Below are 18,063 nucleotides of genomic sequence, written 5' to 3'. Positions count from 1 at the left end.
TTCCTTCTTCAGACCGATCGTCATTTAGTTCACGTTGTTCAACAGGAACTGAAGGTTCATCCCTGTTGTTTAGCAACATTTGCCTCAACTCCTCCCTTTGTTCAGCTATCATGGTCTGAATCATAGTTCGTACTCCAGCCATGGTGATGGGTTCTGGTGCAGCTCCTACTATAGGCACCTGTTCCACCACTTGAGGTTGAGGTTGTTGGTTTCTGTTTTCATTTCCTGCTCTACTTCGAGTTCTTGCCATTACAATCTATATACCGAATAAGGCGAATTTAGGTCTTTATCCTTGTTAGACATGTCAATTCCCTTATCACTCCGAAACGTTTACATGTTAGTTCTAATCTCGTAATCATATGCTTAGAATCCTACACACATAAGGTTTCCAGATCCGGTCGGCAACAGACCATATCCGAACAAATAATGACATATATGGCAACATATAGCATTTAGCACATAAAGGCATTTTAGGCACCTTTCCTAAAATAAACTAGTGCTTGTGTCTAAAATATGGTATACACTCATCTCACAATCATCACTTAGCATTCTAAGTTTAAGTCTAGAAATTCTATAATTTCTTAGTTCGCTTAAACTAATGCTCTGATACCAACTGTGACATCCCCTAATTTCTCGGCCAAAAAAGACCGATTTAATTTATGCTTTTTAAAATAAAATCAGAGAAATCTTTTTAAAAGATGTTGCGGAATTGGTCCCCAAAACAAAACATGATAAAAGTTTATCAAAACCTTCTTTAAGAAATGTATAGTTTCATTTCATATCAAAACCTCGGGATGTCATGTTCCGATACAGATCAAAAGCATAAACAAGACATTATAAGCCTTTCAACAGTTATTTACAACTACTGGCCTATAATCCAAAAATCTCTCATCGTCCTCTGACTATGCTCGGGGTCCACTACCTGTAATATAAAAAGCTGAGTGGGTCAGGCTTGGGAGCCTGATGAGCATATAGGGTTTTCAACCCACAATAATAATAAACTTATTAAGTTCACCAATCAACAATAACCCTGATTACCCATTCCCGTTGTCCTCACTTTACGTCCCTAAACACCTAACACAAGGAACTTAGCCTAAGAAATATCATCGGGTTGGACACTACTGCTAAGGGGTTTCCTCAGCCATACATGTCCTAAAGGCAACCATGAGGGGGATTGGAGTACACCAATGAACATTTAGTTCATCAACACCTACAAGTTGCGAACCTGCTAGTGTGCCACTGGACTGTCTAGAAAGGTCTGTGGTCGTCATCTATACTCCGTTAGACGACTTCACCAATAACAACAACAACAACACCAACACCGCGGCCTCTCACCATTTTAACACACACCGACCCAACATATTTGTAGATAAAATACATATACAGTTTAAAACTTGTATAAAAACATATGTTCAACAGTCACCTCAAATAAACAATTAATATATTTACACATAACACGTATTTTAAGGTAAATACTTCATATCTATGTGTAAAGTGAAAGTAACTACACACTCACATGTTTTGATGAAAATCGGGCAGCAATTCGTTTCCTAAAACGATCGTTTCTAATAAAACCGGGAGTTTTATTGAGAAACCGGGCTCTGCAAAGGTCGGGCTTCGAAACCGAAAAGATAAATTTTTCGGGCTTCACGGGCACTTCGTGGCGTATTTCGGGGGTTATAATCGATATTAGGGCTTCGGGGGAAGTGAAAATAGCTAAAATATGAAATTTAGGGTGAAAGGTGGCAAATTTCCAAAGTTACCCGGGAAGGCTCGCAGCCTTCTATTTATAGGGAGGAGCTTCTGATCGGACGGCTGAGAAGCCTCCAGGTGGCGAAGATCCGAGGGCTCGCAGGGAAGGCTCGCACATGGGCTGCGCGTGCGTAGTTGCTGTTGGCACCTTCTTACTGGACCGAGGTCTAGGTCCGAAGTAGGGGGTGTTCGTGGCTTCATGCGAGGGCTCGGTCACGTGAAAGAGGGTACGTGTCGCCTTCTCAGTGGACCACTCCGGATCAGCTCACGAGATCGGATGACTCAGCAGCTCGGACACGTGGCTCGCATGACTCACCAATTTCGGACACGTGGCACGTTCTAAGCGAAGGTGACGTGGCTGAAGCCACCTATGCGAAATTTCTCGGTTTTCGCGCCAAAACTTCTAAAATCCATAACTTTCGCATACGAGCTCTGTTTTTGACGTTCTTTATATGCACGCGTAGGTAAAATTACGCTCTACAACTTTCGTTTAGACTTTGTCGGCTAATTTTGAGTTTAATTTTTATATTATTATTTTTAACAGACCGGGACAGGAAATCCGTTAAAAATTCATAACTTCTTCATCCGACGTCCGTTTTCATCTGTCTTTTTACCGTTGTGCTACTAATGACGAGACCTTCGATTCTCGTTTAGGTCGTGTCGGCTAAAAATCACTCGATCTAAAATTTGAGTTTTTAGCTGTCTACTACTAAGCTGAAACTTCGAAAAATCATAACTTCCTCATATGAAGTCAGATTTGGGCGTTCTTTTTATACCTACTCTCGGTTTAACGAACACTACGAGTTTCGTTTAGATCACTAAGGCTAAAAAGTAGTTTATCAAAAACTCACTTTTTATGACATTCAGCACCGTACCGGTTTTATCGTGAAACTTCGACAGGTCATAACTTCTTCGTTATAACTCGGATTTCGGTATTCTTTATATATACGTAATCCTTGTCACGACCACTACAACTTTCTTAATAGATATCGGCTTTATCTAATATTTATTTTTGACGCTCATTTTTATTTCTTAATTATTTAACTCCTAGTAATTAAGCATAAAACACATAAAACACATAATATTCACATAATTCCTTTTCATTTCTTCAAAATGAGTTACAACGGTTAACCTAGACTATCACCTTAATATTAATGCCTAGGCTAGAAACACGAGTGTTACAATTCTCTCCCCCTTAGGATGATTCCATCCCCGGAATCACACATCACCAAACAACTGCGGGTAGCGACTCATCATGTCACTCTCCGTTTCCCAGGTGAGATTTGGTACATTCGTATGTTTCCAGCGCACAAGCACTAAATCAACCATCTTGCGCCGCAACTTCATAGTCTTACGGTCAACTATTGCCTCAGGTTCTTCGATCAACCTCTTGTTTTCATCCAACCTTAACTCATAAATCGGAATTATGTCGGGCACATCTCCCGTGAACTTTCTCAAATAACACACATGAAAGGTGTTATGAATACCCTCCAGTTCTTCCGTAAATTCTAGCTTGTAAGCTTGATTCCCGATCCTCTGAAGAACTTTAAATGGTCCAATAAACCTTGGACTCAACTTTCCCCTTTTACCAAATCTTATAAGTCCCTTCCACGGCGAGACTTTAAGTAAAACCGAATCTCCAACTTCAAAGGATATCGATTGTCTTTTCTTGTCAGCATAGCTCTTTTGACGATCTTGAGCAGCTAACATCCTTTCCCTTATCACTTTCAACTTTTCAGCAGTCTGATGGACTATTTCAGGTCCCATAAACTGCTTTTCCCCAGCTTCCAGCCAACATGATGCGTTCGACACTTTTCCCCATACAAAGCATGATAAGGTGCCATCTTAATGCTTGAGTGGAAACTATTATTATAGGAGAATTCTACTAGAGGTAAGTGTTCATCTCAGTTACCTTAGAATTCTAGGGTACATGCTCTCAGCATTGTTGGATAAGGTGTCTAAGTCCATAACTATTTCTGGTATGTACTTGACCCGACCCAGCATGGTCCATTTGGGTTGCATGGCACCATGCAATTGGATAAACTAAAATGAGAGAAATAACACTTATGGTTTATTAATATATTATAAGTTCTAATATATTAATAATATTATTTGATTAGTTTGATCAAGAATTAATTTAGAATTAATTAAGTGATCAAAAGATAACTAATTAAATATATGGGTAGATTATGTAAATCTTCCATATCTTATATAGTGGGCTAAGAGGCTCCATGGATTATCAAGTTGGGTTCCACCCATAGGATGCTCCATGGGAGTTACAAACCCATGGGTCATGGAAATGAAGAGTCATGACACATTAGGGTTTACATGGCTAACCGTAGATGTGTCAACACTATATAAGAAACCCATTCTCCACCAAAATCGGCGACACTAAGAAAACAAGAGGGCTAGAGTCGATTTTGCAAGTGTAAGATTCTCTCAAAGTTTACTCCTTTGCATTTGGTGTTGTGTGAAGCATTTGAGGCATCACACTTGGGGTGCTAGGCTCACAAGGTTTCAAGGATCATAATCAACAACAAGGTAAGTTATTCTATCTTTCATTCAAGTTAAAAATGTTTCCCATGTATGCTAGATAGGAATATAACCTTGGAATTCAACTTTGCATGATTATTAGACAAACATAGATCCAAGGTTATTAGGGTTGCATGTACACTTAGGAAGTGTTAGAATGCTCAAAACTCATCAGTGGTATCAGAGCCTAGGTTTGTTTGTTGTTTTTTTTTTTTGTGCAAACACCTTGAAAAAAAATCGTTTTTCTGTTTTCTGCTCGTATGAAAGTTTGCACATTTGTTGCTGGAAATGGACTAGAAACATTACCCTAAACTGTTTTGATGTTTTAAAGCTTGTTTTAGATGGTGTAATGTTTATGCTAATCCATTTACAATGGCAATTATTAAAATTACAAGTTTTTTTAAGTGTAATTTTTGATTCTTGAAAGTGTTCATATTCATGTTCTTGAACTTATGAAGATTAGATGATCATAAGAATTGTTTGTAACCTTCATGGTAGTTTAATTCATGATCATAATGTGTTTTAATGGAGTCCATAACTTGTCCTCAAGTTATGGAAAACCAAAAGTCTCACTTTTATTAAAGCCATTAAAAGAACACAAGAGTTATAAAAATGAAGAGTCTTCATTTTTATTACTCAATTAATTCATAAGTTATAAGAAATGAAAAGTTTTGGAAGTTTACAAAACTTGCCCTCAAGTTTTGGACATGTAAAGTCTTGATTAAAACTTTAGTTCCAACCCTTAGAATTTTAAAAGTTAAAATTCAACCCTTATACTTTATAATATTATAAGTTACTAATATATATATGTATAACAACAAGTCGTCTTACCGCTAGTACGCCTCATTCACGAAGCCGGTCTATAAGGGGGTATAAGATTGTTGCCTATAAAATGACAACTTAATGGGTGTCCACTCTCACCCACCGCTTCCTTGATCGGTGGAGGGTCGTTAGCCGAACGGGTAAGACAAGGACTTATAAATTCTCATTAAAAGTATGATGAATATTATAAAGTAACTAAATGCTTTTATTAAATTCCCAATCTTAGTTACTTTAGGAAAATGTGAATAAGGTGCTAATCCATGAAATTACACTTTACACTTTGTTTAAGTCGTTGGTGGAGCGTGTGTGGTTAACCGGCACACTAACTTGGACTTAACAAGGTAGGTAAAGGGTGACTTAAGGTTTACCATAGCATCGGTGGAGCGTGTGTGGTTTACCGGCACATCGATTGAGTGATAAACCTTGAGGGTACCAAGTGATTTGCATGGTTACTTCACACCTCGTTTTGTGATCCTCGGTATCCCAGTCACAAAACTTGGAGGGCACACTCGAGATTAAAACATGCCTTTGAAAAGTTCATTGAATCTCAAAAGAATCTAGGAATTTCTAAGAACCAATTAAAAACCTAATATTTATATTTCGTTTTTCATGGTGGAAATTGGTGAATCGTCATTCACCTACCTTTCAAATATGTTATAGCTTGGATTACGGCATACCTCTTCTAAGTTATAATATATTGTGATTGGATCCTAGCCTTAATATTACATTTGGGTGTTTTATTAAGGACTCTCTTAATATGTAAACTAATCTTGTTCTCTTCTTTCAGATGTCTTCAAACAATGCTGCTCATGGCTCCTTTACCCTTATGAACTTGTGTGGGAAAGTCACTTTTGATGGATCCAACTTCAATGAATGGATCAGAAACATCAGGATGATTACCCGCTACGAGGACAAAGAATATGTCCTTGACAAGGAGCTTAAGGAGATTGATGAGACCACTGCAACTCCCCAGGAGATCGCTGACTTCCGGGCACATGAAAGGGATGCTACAAAAGTGGCATGCATCATGTTGGCCACCATGACAGCGGAACTCCAAAAGTCCTATGAGGACTTCTACCCTTTTGAAATGCACCAAGATCTGATGGAAAGATACCATCAAAGTGCACGACAAGAGAGGTATGAAATCATATGCTCTATCATAACAACCATGATGAAGGACGGGGAATCCGTCACGAGCCACATGCAGAAAATGCAAAGGTATGTGGATCGGTTGCTGAAGCTTAATGTGAACTTCCCTGAGGAGCTTGCAATAGATATCATTTTGCACTCCTTACCATCGTGCTATGATCAATTCTGCATGACATATCACATGAATAAGGAAGAGGTCACACTCAGCAAACTTCAGGGACTCCTCAAGACCGCAGAAATAGGTCTTAAGGGTAAGTCGGTTGTTAACACTCCTACTCCAAACTCCGCCCCGGTTTTGGCAATCGGGAAAGGTAGAGGGAAGAAGAGGAAGAGCTCTTCGAAGGGTACCAAGGCTAGGACCCTTGATGGCTCTTCTTCAAGTGGAACCAAGAAAGGTTTTGTCACTCCTTCTTCTGACCCTAAAGAGGCTGAATGCTTCTATTGCCATGAAAAGTCACATTGGAAGCGGAACTGCCCAAAGTACCAGCAAGATGTGAAGGATGGGAAAGTTAAACCCAACCATGCAGGTATTTACACTATCTTATCTAATAACTCACCCCATTCTAACTCTTGGGTCCTTGATACCGGTTGTGGTATTCATATCTGTTCTGATTTGCAGGGACTAAGAAGAAGTGAGAATGTGGAGCATGGAAGAATAAACTTAATCATGGGGAATAGGAAAGCTTTACCTGTCACCAAGATTGGAGTTTATACTTTATCGCTAAGTAGTGGGTTTAGTTTAGATTTGAATAAATGTTGTTATTCGCCAGAAATGGCAAGAAATATTATTTCCTTTCATGCGTTGTATAAACAAGGTTTCACCTTTTCATTTGATAATGAAGTTGGTTCGATTAATGCTTTCTTTAATAATGTTCTTTATTTTAAAGCATTACCTTGTGATGGTGTGTATGAAACTGTATCTGTGGTTGATAACTTAGGAAATAATGTATTGTGTATTGATTATGTTAATGATAATAACTTGGATAAAGCATCATTATGGCATTGTCGTCTTGGACATATAAGCAAGAAACGCATAGGCCAACTCCAAAAGGATGGAGTATTGGAGTCATTTGACCTAAAGTCAGATGATAGTTACGAATCATGCTTACTTGGAAAAATGACAAAGTCACCCTTCACAGGTTCTTGTGAGAGGGGTGAAGGTTTGTTGGATCTTATACACACGGATGTGTGTGGGCCCTTCAAACATGCCACAAGGGATGCTAATCGTTATTATTTGACTTTTACTGATGATTACAGTAGATATGGATATGTCTACTTAATCAAGCATAAGTCAGAGACTTTTGAGAGGTTTAAAGAGTTTAAACAGGAAGTCGAGAATCAATTGGGCAGGAACATTAAGATGTTTCGATCCGATCGAGGTGGTGAGTATCTTAGTTCAGAGTTCCTCGACTATCTTAGGGAATGTGGGATTGTCTCACAATTGACACCTCCCAGGACACCGCAGTTGAATGGTGTAGCTGAGAGGCGTAATCGAACCTTGTTGGATATGGTTCGTTCCATGATGAGTCGAGCTTCGCCACCAATCTCATTTTGGGGGTATGCCTTAGAGACTGCCGCCCATATCCTTAATCTAGTTCCCACAAAGAAAGTTGCCAAAACTCCTCATGAGATGTGGACTGGTAAAGTACCCAAACTAGACCACATTAAGATTTGGGGTTGCGAGGCTTTCGTGAGACGCGAGACTCATGATAAGCTCGAACCTCGAAGTGAGAGGTGTATTTTCATCGGCTACCCACAGAAATCCTTTGGTTACCTCTTCTACAGACCTAGTGAGAATGTGGTCTTTGTAGCTAGGAGGGCTTTCTTTCGAGAGAGAGAGTTCATAAGCCAAGGAGACAGTGGGAGGCAAGTTGACCTTGAAGAAATTCAAGAGTCAAGTGGTGAAGGAACTTCAAACCCTAGCACTCAACTTGAGGAGGAAACTCCTGTTGAGCCAATTGACAAGTCTGTACCTCTGAGGCGTTCCACAAGGGTTAGGAATGCACCTGAGCATTACTATGGATTCCATATTACTGCGGAAGGTGATACACTTATCAGTGATGAGACACTGATAGGTCTGGATGAACCTAACAGTTACGCGGAAGCCATGGCAGGCCCTGAGTCAGCCAAGTGGAAAGAGGCAATGGACAGCGAGATACAGTCCATGTATGACAATCAAGTTTGGAACTTGGTTGAGAATGTACCAGGTCGTAAGACTGTAGGGTGCAAATGGATCTTCAAGAAGAAGACCGACATGGATGGTAATGTACACACTTATAAGGCACGACTGGTTGCAAAGGGTTTCTCACAAACTCCGGGAGTTGATTATGATGAGACCTTTCTCCAGTGGCCAAGATTAAGTCTATTAGGGTTCTGTTAGCCATAGCCGCATTTCATGACTATGAAATATGGCAAATGGATGTCAAAACCGCTTTCCTTAATGGAAAGTTGGCTGAGGATGTTTACATGAGTCAGCCAGAGGGTTTTGTCAACACAGAGTACCCTAATAGAGTGTGTAAGCTTGAGAAATCCATTTATGGGTTAAAGCAAGCACCTCGCAGATGGAATCTTTGCTTTGATGAGAAAGTCAAGGAATTTGGCTTTTCTAGGAGTGAAGATGAATCTTGTGTATATGTCAAGGCTAGTGGGAGTATAGTTAGCTTTTTGGTATTGTATGTGGATGACATACTACTCATAGGAAATGACATCCCAACTCTGCAGGAAGTTAAGTCCTGGCTTGGGAAGTGTTTCTCTATGAAGGACCTAGGAGAAGCTGCCTATATTCTAGGGATAAGGATCTTGAGAGACCGGAGTAAAAGACTAATTGGACTTAGTCAGAGTACCTACTTGGATAAGGTGCTGAAGAGATTCGGCATGCAGGACTCCAAGAAAGGAGAGTTACCCATCCAGAGTAACGCCAGATTGAGTAAGACACAAAGCCCTAGTACTGAGGCTGAGATAGCAGAAATGAGTCGAATACCTTATGCTTCGGCTGTAGGATCGATCATGTATGCTATGACGTGTACTTGACCTGATGTAGCCTTTTCTTTGAGCATGGTTAGCAGGTATCAGGGGAACCCTGGCAAGGCACACTGGACTGCGGTAAAGAATATCCTCAAGTACCTACGGAGGACTAAGGACTGGGTCCTTACCCTCAGTGGGAGTGAAGACTTGAGAGTTGTAGGGTATAGTGATGCTAGCTTTCAGACTGATAGGGATAATTTCCGCTCTCAGTCAGGCTGGGTCTTTACGTTAAACGGGGGAGCAATTTCTTGGAAGAGTTCCAAGCAAGAGACAGTGGCTGATTCAACTTGCGAATCAGAGTATATAGCAGCTAGCGAGGCAGCAAAGGAGGCGATATGGCTGAAGAACTTCATTGGAGACCTTGGAGTTGTACCAGCTATTAAAGAGCCAATGGAAATTTTCTGTGATAGTGAAAGTGCAGTTGCCTTAGCCAAGGAACCAAGGGATCACGGGAGATCCATACACATCGACAGAAAATACCATTTCATCAGACATCGTATAGAAGAAGGACTCCTCGTGGCAAAGAGGGTATCATCGGATGAGAATCCAGCAGATCCCCTCACGAAAGGACTGACTCGGGTTAAGCATCTCCAGCATGCTCGGAGCATAGGGCTGAAGGATGATATTAGATTTAGTAGTTAGATAACCTTGAAATTTGTAAAGTGTAATTGACATTAGATGATGAATAAAAGGTGTTTTATTTATGAGTAAAGTGTTGTTATCTCTTGTCGATCGTTTACTATATTTCTTTTGCATGTTTTGGCTTCCAGAATAATTATGTTTGGTATATCATATTATTCGAACCTCCACAGTCGGTCATATGTCGGAAGTAGGTATGAATCAAGACTGTCATGATTGGTTGCAGAGGTCTAAGTTGTTGGACATGGCTACAACACTCATGAGTGCTCATAAGTTCTGAGCATTGGACTCAACCCACGCTCACTGGAATCACTTCATGGAATTTATCTCGAGTGATCGTGAGACGGTAATATCATATAAGTCTTCAAACCTAGAGATATGATTTGTTACTTATGAGTTGGTTATGCATTGATTGTACGTTAACGCATTGGTAACTCGATGTTATAAAACGTGCTTTTGTGTATAATTCAATGAGTGGTAGAACAAACATATGAGTCGAAGTTTATCTGTTCCTTCTTGGATTAGAAGCTGATATCTGGGCCCCTCGATGATTTTGTTTTGACCTATGTACCGGGCCCGGTCAGAACTAAGTTGATGTGTTCAATTAAGTTCTTTGTCAAACAAATCGGAAATCGGGAAACAAACTGCTGGACAATAAGTAAGACATTGTTCCATGTATTTGTCCGGCTGATATCTAGAACAGAGGATTATATGATCACTTATCTTAAATGGCGTATCATCATCTTCTCAGTTCCGAGAGACCTTGAAAGAGCTACGATTGCTGATCGGTTCCTGAAGTATTGCAGTTATAGGTATTAGACTTATCCAAGTGGGAGACTGTTAGATAAGGTGTATAAGTCCATAACTATTTCTGGTATGTACTTGACCCGACCCGGCATGGTCCATTTGGGTTGCATGGCACCATGCAATTGGATAAACTAAAATGAGAGAAATAACACTTATGGTTTATTAATATATTATAAGTTCTAATATATTAATAATATTATTTGATTAGTTTGATCAAGAATTAATTTAGAATTAATTAAGTGATCAAAAGATAACTAATTAAATATATGGGTAGATTATGTAAATCTTCCATATCTTATATAGTGGGCTAAGAGGCTCCATGGATTATCAAGTTGGGTTCCACCCATAGGATGCTCCATGGGAGTTACAAACCCATGGGTCATGGAAATGAAGAGTCATGACACATTAGGGTTTACATGGCTAACCGTAGATGTGTCAACACTATATAAGAAACCCATTCTCCACCAAAATCGGCGACACTAAGAAAACAAGAGGGCTAGAGTCGATTTTGCAAGTGTAAGATTCTCTCAAAGTTTACTCCTTTGCATTTGGTGTTGTGTGAAGCATTTGAGGCATCACACTTGGGGTGCTAGGCTCACAAGGTTTCAAGGATCATAATCAACAACAAGGTAAGTTATTCTATCTTTCATTCAAGTTAAAAATGTTCCCCATGTATGCTAGATAGGAATATAACCTTGGAATTCAACTTTGCATGATTATTAGACAAACATAGATCCAAGGTTATTAGGGTTGCATGTACACTTAGGAAGTGTTAGAATGCTCAAAACCCATCAAATACCCCAGTCAGCCCTGCTGTTCCAACACCAACCGCACCCTACTTCGGAAACCTCCCGCACTGCAGCAAATGCAACTACCATCATCATGGAGTCTGTCGAGTGCTGCATTGCACCAGATGCAACAGGAAAGGGCACACCTCCAGCAGATGTAGGACCCTAGTCAAGTTCGTCACTCTGAATACCAATGTTGGGGCTAGTCCATCCTGTTACCTCTGTGGTAGTGTAGGACATTTCAAAATAAATTGTCCAAGGGCTAAGGATGGCAAGGAAGCTCGCTTCGCGAAGACCCCGACTCAACACATCACTTCCACTACCGATGCTAGCATAGTTCAAGTGTGTTGTACCTGTGGTGAAATGGGACATTTCAAAAGAGACTGCCCAACAGAGAAGAACAATGAGGAAACAGGAGGAGTCTAACCTCAGGGGATGAGGAAACATCAATGAAACCCGCGGTGTTTTGGTACGTTTCCGAAAACCCCAATAATTGTGCATAATTGTGATTTCTTTCTCGTCCAAATTAAATCACAACATTCCCATAAGATTCGAAACCCGAAGGAGTAAATTATGATAGCTTGGTGAATACGTTAGAGTCAGTGGTAACTATACATGACTTGTATACACCAAGCGATTATAAAAGGATTTAGTAAGAGCCATTCCATCAAGTGTTCATAGTTTCAAAACATCAGAACCCTCGTCTTAGTAGTACCTATTAATCTCGAATCAAACACAACAAACACCAGAGACATTCACCCTGGGGCATCAATGTCCTATCAAAACGATCCTTCCAAACTAACTTAACGCGCGATTCTACGACGTCGTCCCGTTTAGTCCGACTGAGTCTATGTTATACCAAACCCTTTGTCTTAAATCGTTCGATCACAAAACTCCCGTCACTCATAACGACAAATTAAATGTGAACCTCGAAAATTCATCTCTCTTCGAAGCCCGAAAGTATTCATGCGAAGAGTATCACCCACCAAGAAATAGACGGAGTGAGAACAATCCAGGCAATTGAAGATGCGTCGTGGGACACTCATCTACCCTTAAATGAACTTTCCTGCAACGACGGTGACCTTCCCAGTATCGAGGTTGCACCGTTCGAAGCCCTCTATGGCCGTAAGTACAGGTCCCATCTGTGCTGGGCTGAGGTGGGCGACACGCAACTAGTCAAGAGTCAAGTCCCCAACAGCACTTTCACGAGTCCTGAAATCATCCGAAAGATGACTGAGAAGATCGTACAAAAGGGGCTACGCCGATGGGAGACAAAAACCATTGGAGTTCCAGATTGGTGGACATGTCCCTTGCAGGCCTCACCCTGGAAAGCTAAAATCAAGACACGTTGGACCGTCCGAGATCCTTGCTAGGATCGGTCCCGTAAGCATACAAACTCCAGTTACCCCAAGAACTCAGCAAAGTCCATCCCGCTTTCCTCGTGTCGAACCAAAATGAGTGTCCGTCCTATGAGACACTTGCGATTTCCCCTCGACAACCTCGAGTTAGACGAGAGTCTACACTTTGTGTGAGAATCATCTGAACTCACGGACCGAGAAGTCAAGCGAACGAAATAACGTCACATCCCGATAGTAAAGGTCCGCTGGAATGCCAAGCGGGAACTTGGATTCACTTGGGAGCACGAGAGTCCAATGAACCTTAAGTACCTCCATCTTTTTCCAAGTCCATGAGTTATATCCTTATTCTTGAATTTTGGGACGGAATTCCCTCTAACGGGGGGATGATGTGACAACCCGAAACTTTTATCTTGCACACTTAGCCAATTCAATCAATGTTAAACTTATTTTAGTTGACTTCTTGCACTTTTGAGGGTTCATTTAAGCATTCTAAGTTTGAGTATAGCCAAGGTTGGGGTTAGGAATGAGTCAGCAAACCATAGGGTGACAAAACCGGGCCATACACACCTTCAGGAGGAGTGTACGGCCGTACACATGGGTGTGCGGCCGCACACCCCCCATATGGCAGAACACTCACCCCTATATATATAGGGTGACCCCCTTCACTCATTCCTTTCTTTTGGCTGCACTCTACTTTCTTTCTCTAGAAACTTCATCCAAGAACACTCTAAGGGCCTAAAAAACGTGAAGTACTCCATCATTCAGCTTGTTATACTGGTAAGACACCTTGATCTAAGCCTAAAACTCTTCATGTTCTTCGTGTTCTTCATCACTTGAAGGTGTACGGCCGCACACCTTCATAGGATGGCCGTACACACCCTAAAGACTCTCCAAAGTGAGAGTTTGGCCTCCACCTTCTAGTTGGACTTGGTATTAGCCTTGAAACACCTCAAAATCGACCTTTTGGGCACAAATGAAGAGTGTACGGCCGCACACCCCTCTGTACGGCCGCACACCCCTCTGTACGACAGCACACACATTGGACCGCACACCCATGGCCGCACACACCTTTAAGGTGGCCCTACACCTCCCTCATGCAATCCTTTAAGGTTCTAACACTCAGTGCAAGTAGTCCCAAGTTCCTAGAGTGATTCTTCATCACATATAGTGGTGAAATACCTTCATTTGACCCCTTTATGTGTCATTACGTGTTAATTAGGATCAAATCGTGTTCAAGGCTTCACTTGAACATCCCGCATTCCGTAGCGATCCTTCATTCAAATCGCCCAAGGTGAGTTCATACCCCTACGCTTTTCCAAGTTTTTCATGTTTTCAGGGGGGGGGATACAAGCAAAAGCACAAGGAAACTTGTGCTCAAAATATATTATTTTGTTTAAGATAATTATATTTCTAGTATGCTTTTAACATGGAAAACAGTTTTTACCAAACGATTAAGAAATCAACTCGTAGAAACAGTTTTTAAAACTAGGGTAACGAACTTGTGAATTATGTCGTAAAATGTATCATTTTATAAAGGATTCCTGCAAATCATAAAAAGGATTTTTCCATACTATTACTTGTAATTTGTTAGTCTAGTTGGAGACACGTCCTTGGTAACACTCACCACCGAAACCGAGTGTAGGACTAGCTCTTATGACCAGAATCTCTTGTAGGGAGAGCGTGACTGTTGTGTATAGATCTATACGGGACTGACTATCCCGCACCTCGCTGCTAGCTACAGTGGGACCGACAGGTCTACGGGTGACAAAGTCATAAAGGATACTGGCCCCGATACGTGCCATATCAAGTTAATGTATGGTTATAAAACTCGCAACGTAGATAACAGAGATTTACTTTTGTAATAATGAATCAAGTGAACTAACCTCAAAGTAATAACCGATAGATTACTGGAGGGTATTTTTAATAATATCTTCAGGACTTAGTTCATCACGGCTTTCTTTTATTTAGTTTTTAAGGCTAATATACCTCTCTGGGTGTAACCAGGGTTTTTAAAAGAAAACTGCTTTATTCGACACGAGTATGGTAGATACTTGCAAACCTCAGTTTAAGATGGATAATCAACCATCAACCTTTAAGGAAAATATAGGATTTTCCCGAAATAAACCGGCTATTCAAAACGGATTGTTTTACAACCAACGGATATTCATATTCATTCCACGACTCATTGGATTGTGCATATCCTGAACGAATCTGGTAGTCATGGAAGGAATGGGTTTTCAAACACGTTTTTATAAGAAAATATAGGATTTTCTTGAGGAACACTTTTTGAAAGGATCAAGAACATTTTTCCACCAAAACTAAATACTTATGAACTCACCAGCTTTATGCTGATATTCTCTCAAAACTGCTTGTATTCTCAGGGACTTAGTAGACAGGTACTTCCAGGAGTTCGGAGAAGTTGAAGCGTTAGAGTCGCACCTTTCTATTTTACTTTTGATGTGAACAAAACTATGTATTAAACAATGTAAACCCTTTTCACATATGTATTCAATGTCTGGTTGTGTTTACTATGCTTGCTATGATATAATTGTTGTGATACTACGCATGACGTCCTCCGCCCCAGAACGTTTCCGCCGTTCCGGTTTTGGGGTGTGACAGCGTAGCTGTCGATATTATCCTTTTGTGCAGCTGCTAGGATGTTTAGAGTACATCGTAGTTTGAAATCATCTACAGGTTGTGGCGCAACTGCCAATGTTCATCTATATCATCTTTCATCCATCATCATTTATCTACCCATGTTCTACCCAACATATTTGTAGATATAAAATACATATATAGTCTAGATATGAAAACAAAGTTCAAATCTTTCATCCAACATAAATCTCAAGTATAAAAATACATATATACTGTTTAGATCTGAAAGAAAAAGTTTAGATCTGACAAAAAATACATATACAGTTTAGATCTGGAGAAAAAGTTCTAGATCTGACAAAAAAATACATATACAGTTCAGTTCTGAAGAAAAAGTCTTAGATCTAAAAAAAATAAGTTAAATCTTTCACCCAACATAGATCTTCAAGATAAACAGATAATATGCACACATAGCACGTAATTTATATAAAATACTTCATATCTATGTGTAAGATGAAAGTAACTATGCACTCACTTGATAAGGTGGTGATGCTTCGCTTCTTAAAATAATCTCCTTTGACGAAATCGGGAGGTTTGCTTGAAAACCGGACTCTGCAGGGGCAGAGTTTCTAAACCGAAAAACTCTTTTTCTCGGAGTCTGCGGGCGCTCCGGGGCTTTCTTCTAGTAAAGAAAGAAAGAAAGATTGGCTTCGGGGGTGTTTGGGAGGTTTAGAGAGAGAGTAAAGAAAGAAAGAAGATGTAAAATGGTGTGAAGAATTGGCTGCCCTCGCTGCCCTTTTATAGGCCGAAGCCTCGCAGGTACACTGAGCTTACTCTTCGGAGTACGCGGGGCGTCGTGGGTCACATGTCGCTCATCGGATGGTGCATCGTGGACGTCTCGGAACCCGCAACAGGAGACCGTTGGGCGTACGTTTGGTGTACGCGAGGCGTCCGAAGCGTACGCTGGGCGTGCGAAGAGGCAGGTGTGCGAAGCCTGCTGGTTAGACGTGGCCGATCCGGAGCCAAGTGTATCCGAACGTGGGGCGTTCTTCTTCTCTACGCGGGGCGTACTTAAGACAACATTCACATTTTACACCCTCGTCTTCTAAAATTCATAACTTCCGCATACGAGCTCCGTTTTCGACGTTCTTTATTCACGCGTAGGCGGGACCGTACTCTACAACTTTCATTTAAACTCCGTCGGCTAATTTTGACTTTATTTTTAAATTTATATTTTTAACAGGCCGGGACACGAAAAGTCCGTTAAAAATTCATTACTTCTTCATCCAACGTCCGTTTTCGCCTGTCTTTTTACCGTTAAGCTACTATTAATGAGACCTTCGATTCTCGTTTAGGTTGTGTTGGCTAAAATTCGGTCGATCTATTATTCGAACTCCGAGCTGCATAATGTTAAGCCGAAACTTGAAAAAATCATAACTTCCTCATACGAAGTCAGATTTGGACGTTCTTTTTATGCACACTCTCAGTTTAGCAAACACTACGACTTTCATTTAGATCGTTAAGGCTAAAAAGCATTGTATCGTAAATTCACTTTTTATGTCATGCAACGTCGTGCCGGTTTTGCTGCGAAACTTCGACATGCCATAACTTCTTCGTTATAACTCGGATTTTGGCGTTTTATATATGTCCGAAATCCTTGTTACAACCACTACGACTTTCTTCATAGATATCATAGTTATCTAACATTTTATTTTTGACGCTTATTTTCATTCTTAATTTATTATATCATTATAAACAAGTACAAAAACATAAATTCACATAATTCACGTAATACTCAAATAATTCTTTTCTGTTACTTCAAAATGAGTTACAATGGTTGACCTTGATTATTATATCATCGAATTAATGTTTAGCCTCGAAACACGGACGTTACATGTTTGGTATCCAATATGTCCGACGCCATATACTACAGAATGATGTTGATTCACTCACACGAACCTCCACTACAAAAAAGACTCTAAAAATTTGTTTACATGAGCCCATTTTAAATAACACAACATTATTGAGATATAGATTAATGGTTAAAACATTGAACCCTTTAAATTGCAATGTGACATATATGCGGAATGTAGGAAACGTCAAACTGATATATATATATATATATATATATATATATATATATATATATATATATATATATATATATATATATATATATATATATATATATATATATAGAGAGAGAGAGAGAGAGAGATAATTGGTTTATTTCCCATAAAACGAACCCTTCTCATTAATCAACAATATATATTACATAATACAAGTATAGGGCCGGAATACACAAACTAATATGGGCCTAATAATACAGAATAATATACACAGCATAATACACATTAACAGCCCCCTACAGTTTGAACGAGAGGTAGCTGACGAACATTCAAACTGGATCTGAAATCCAAAAATAGAGACGAAGGAAGCCCTTTGGTGAAGATGTCCTCATATTGATAGGAGGACGGAACGTGAAGAACTCGAATCTGACCCAAGGCCACTTTGTCACGAACAAAGTGAATATCTATCTCAATGTTTTTTGTTCGTTGGTGCTGAACATGATTGTTGGACAAGTAGATTGCACTAACATT

This window comes from Lactuca virosa, chromosome 5 (genome assembly GCF_052849685.1).
Source record: "Lactuca virosa cultivar CGN04683 chromosome 5, Lactuca_virosa_CGN04683_v6, whole genome shotgun sequence".
NCBI classification, from domain to species: Eukaryota; Viridiplantae; Streptophyta; class Magnoliopsida; order Asterales; family Asteraceae; genus Lactuca; species Lactuca virosa.
This window is presented reverse-complemented; position numbering follows the sequence as displayed.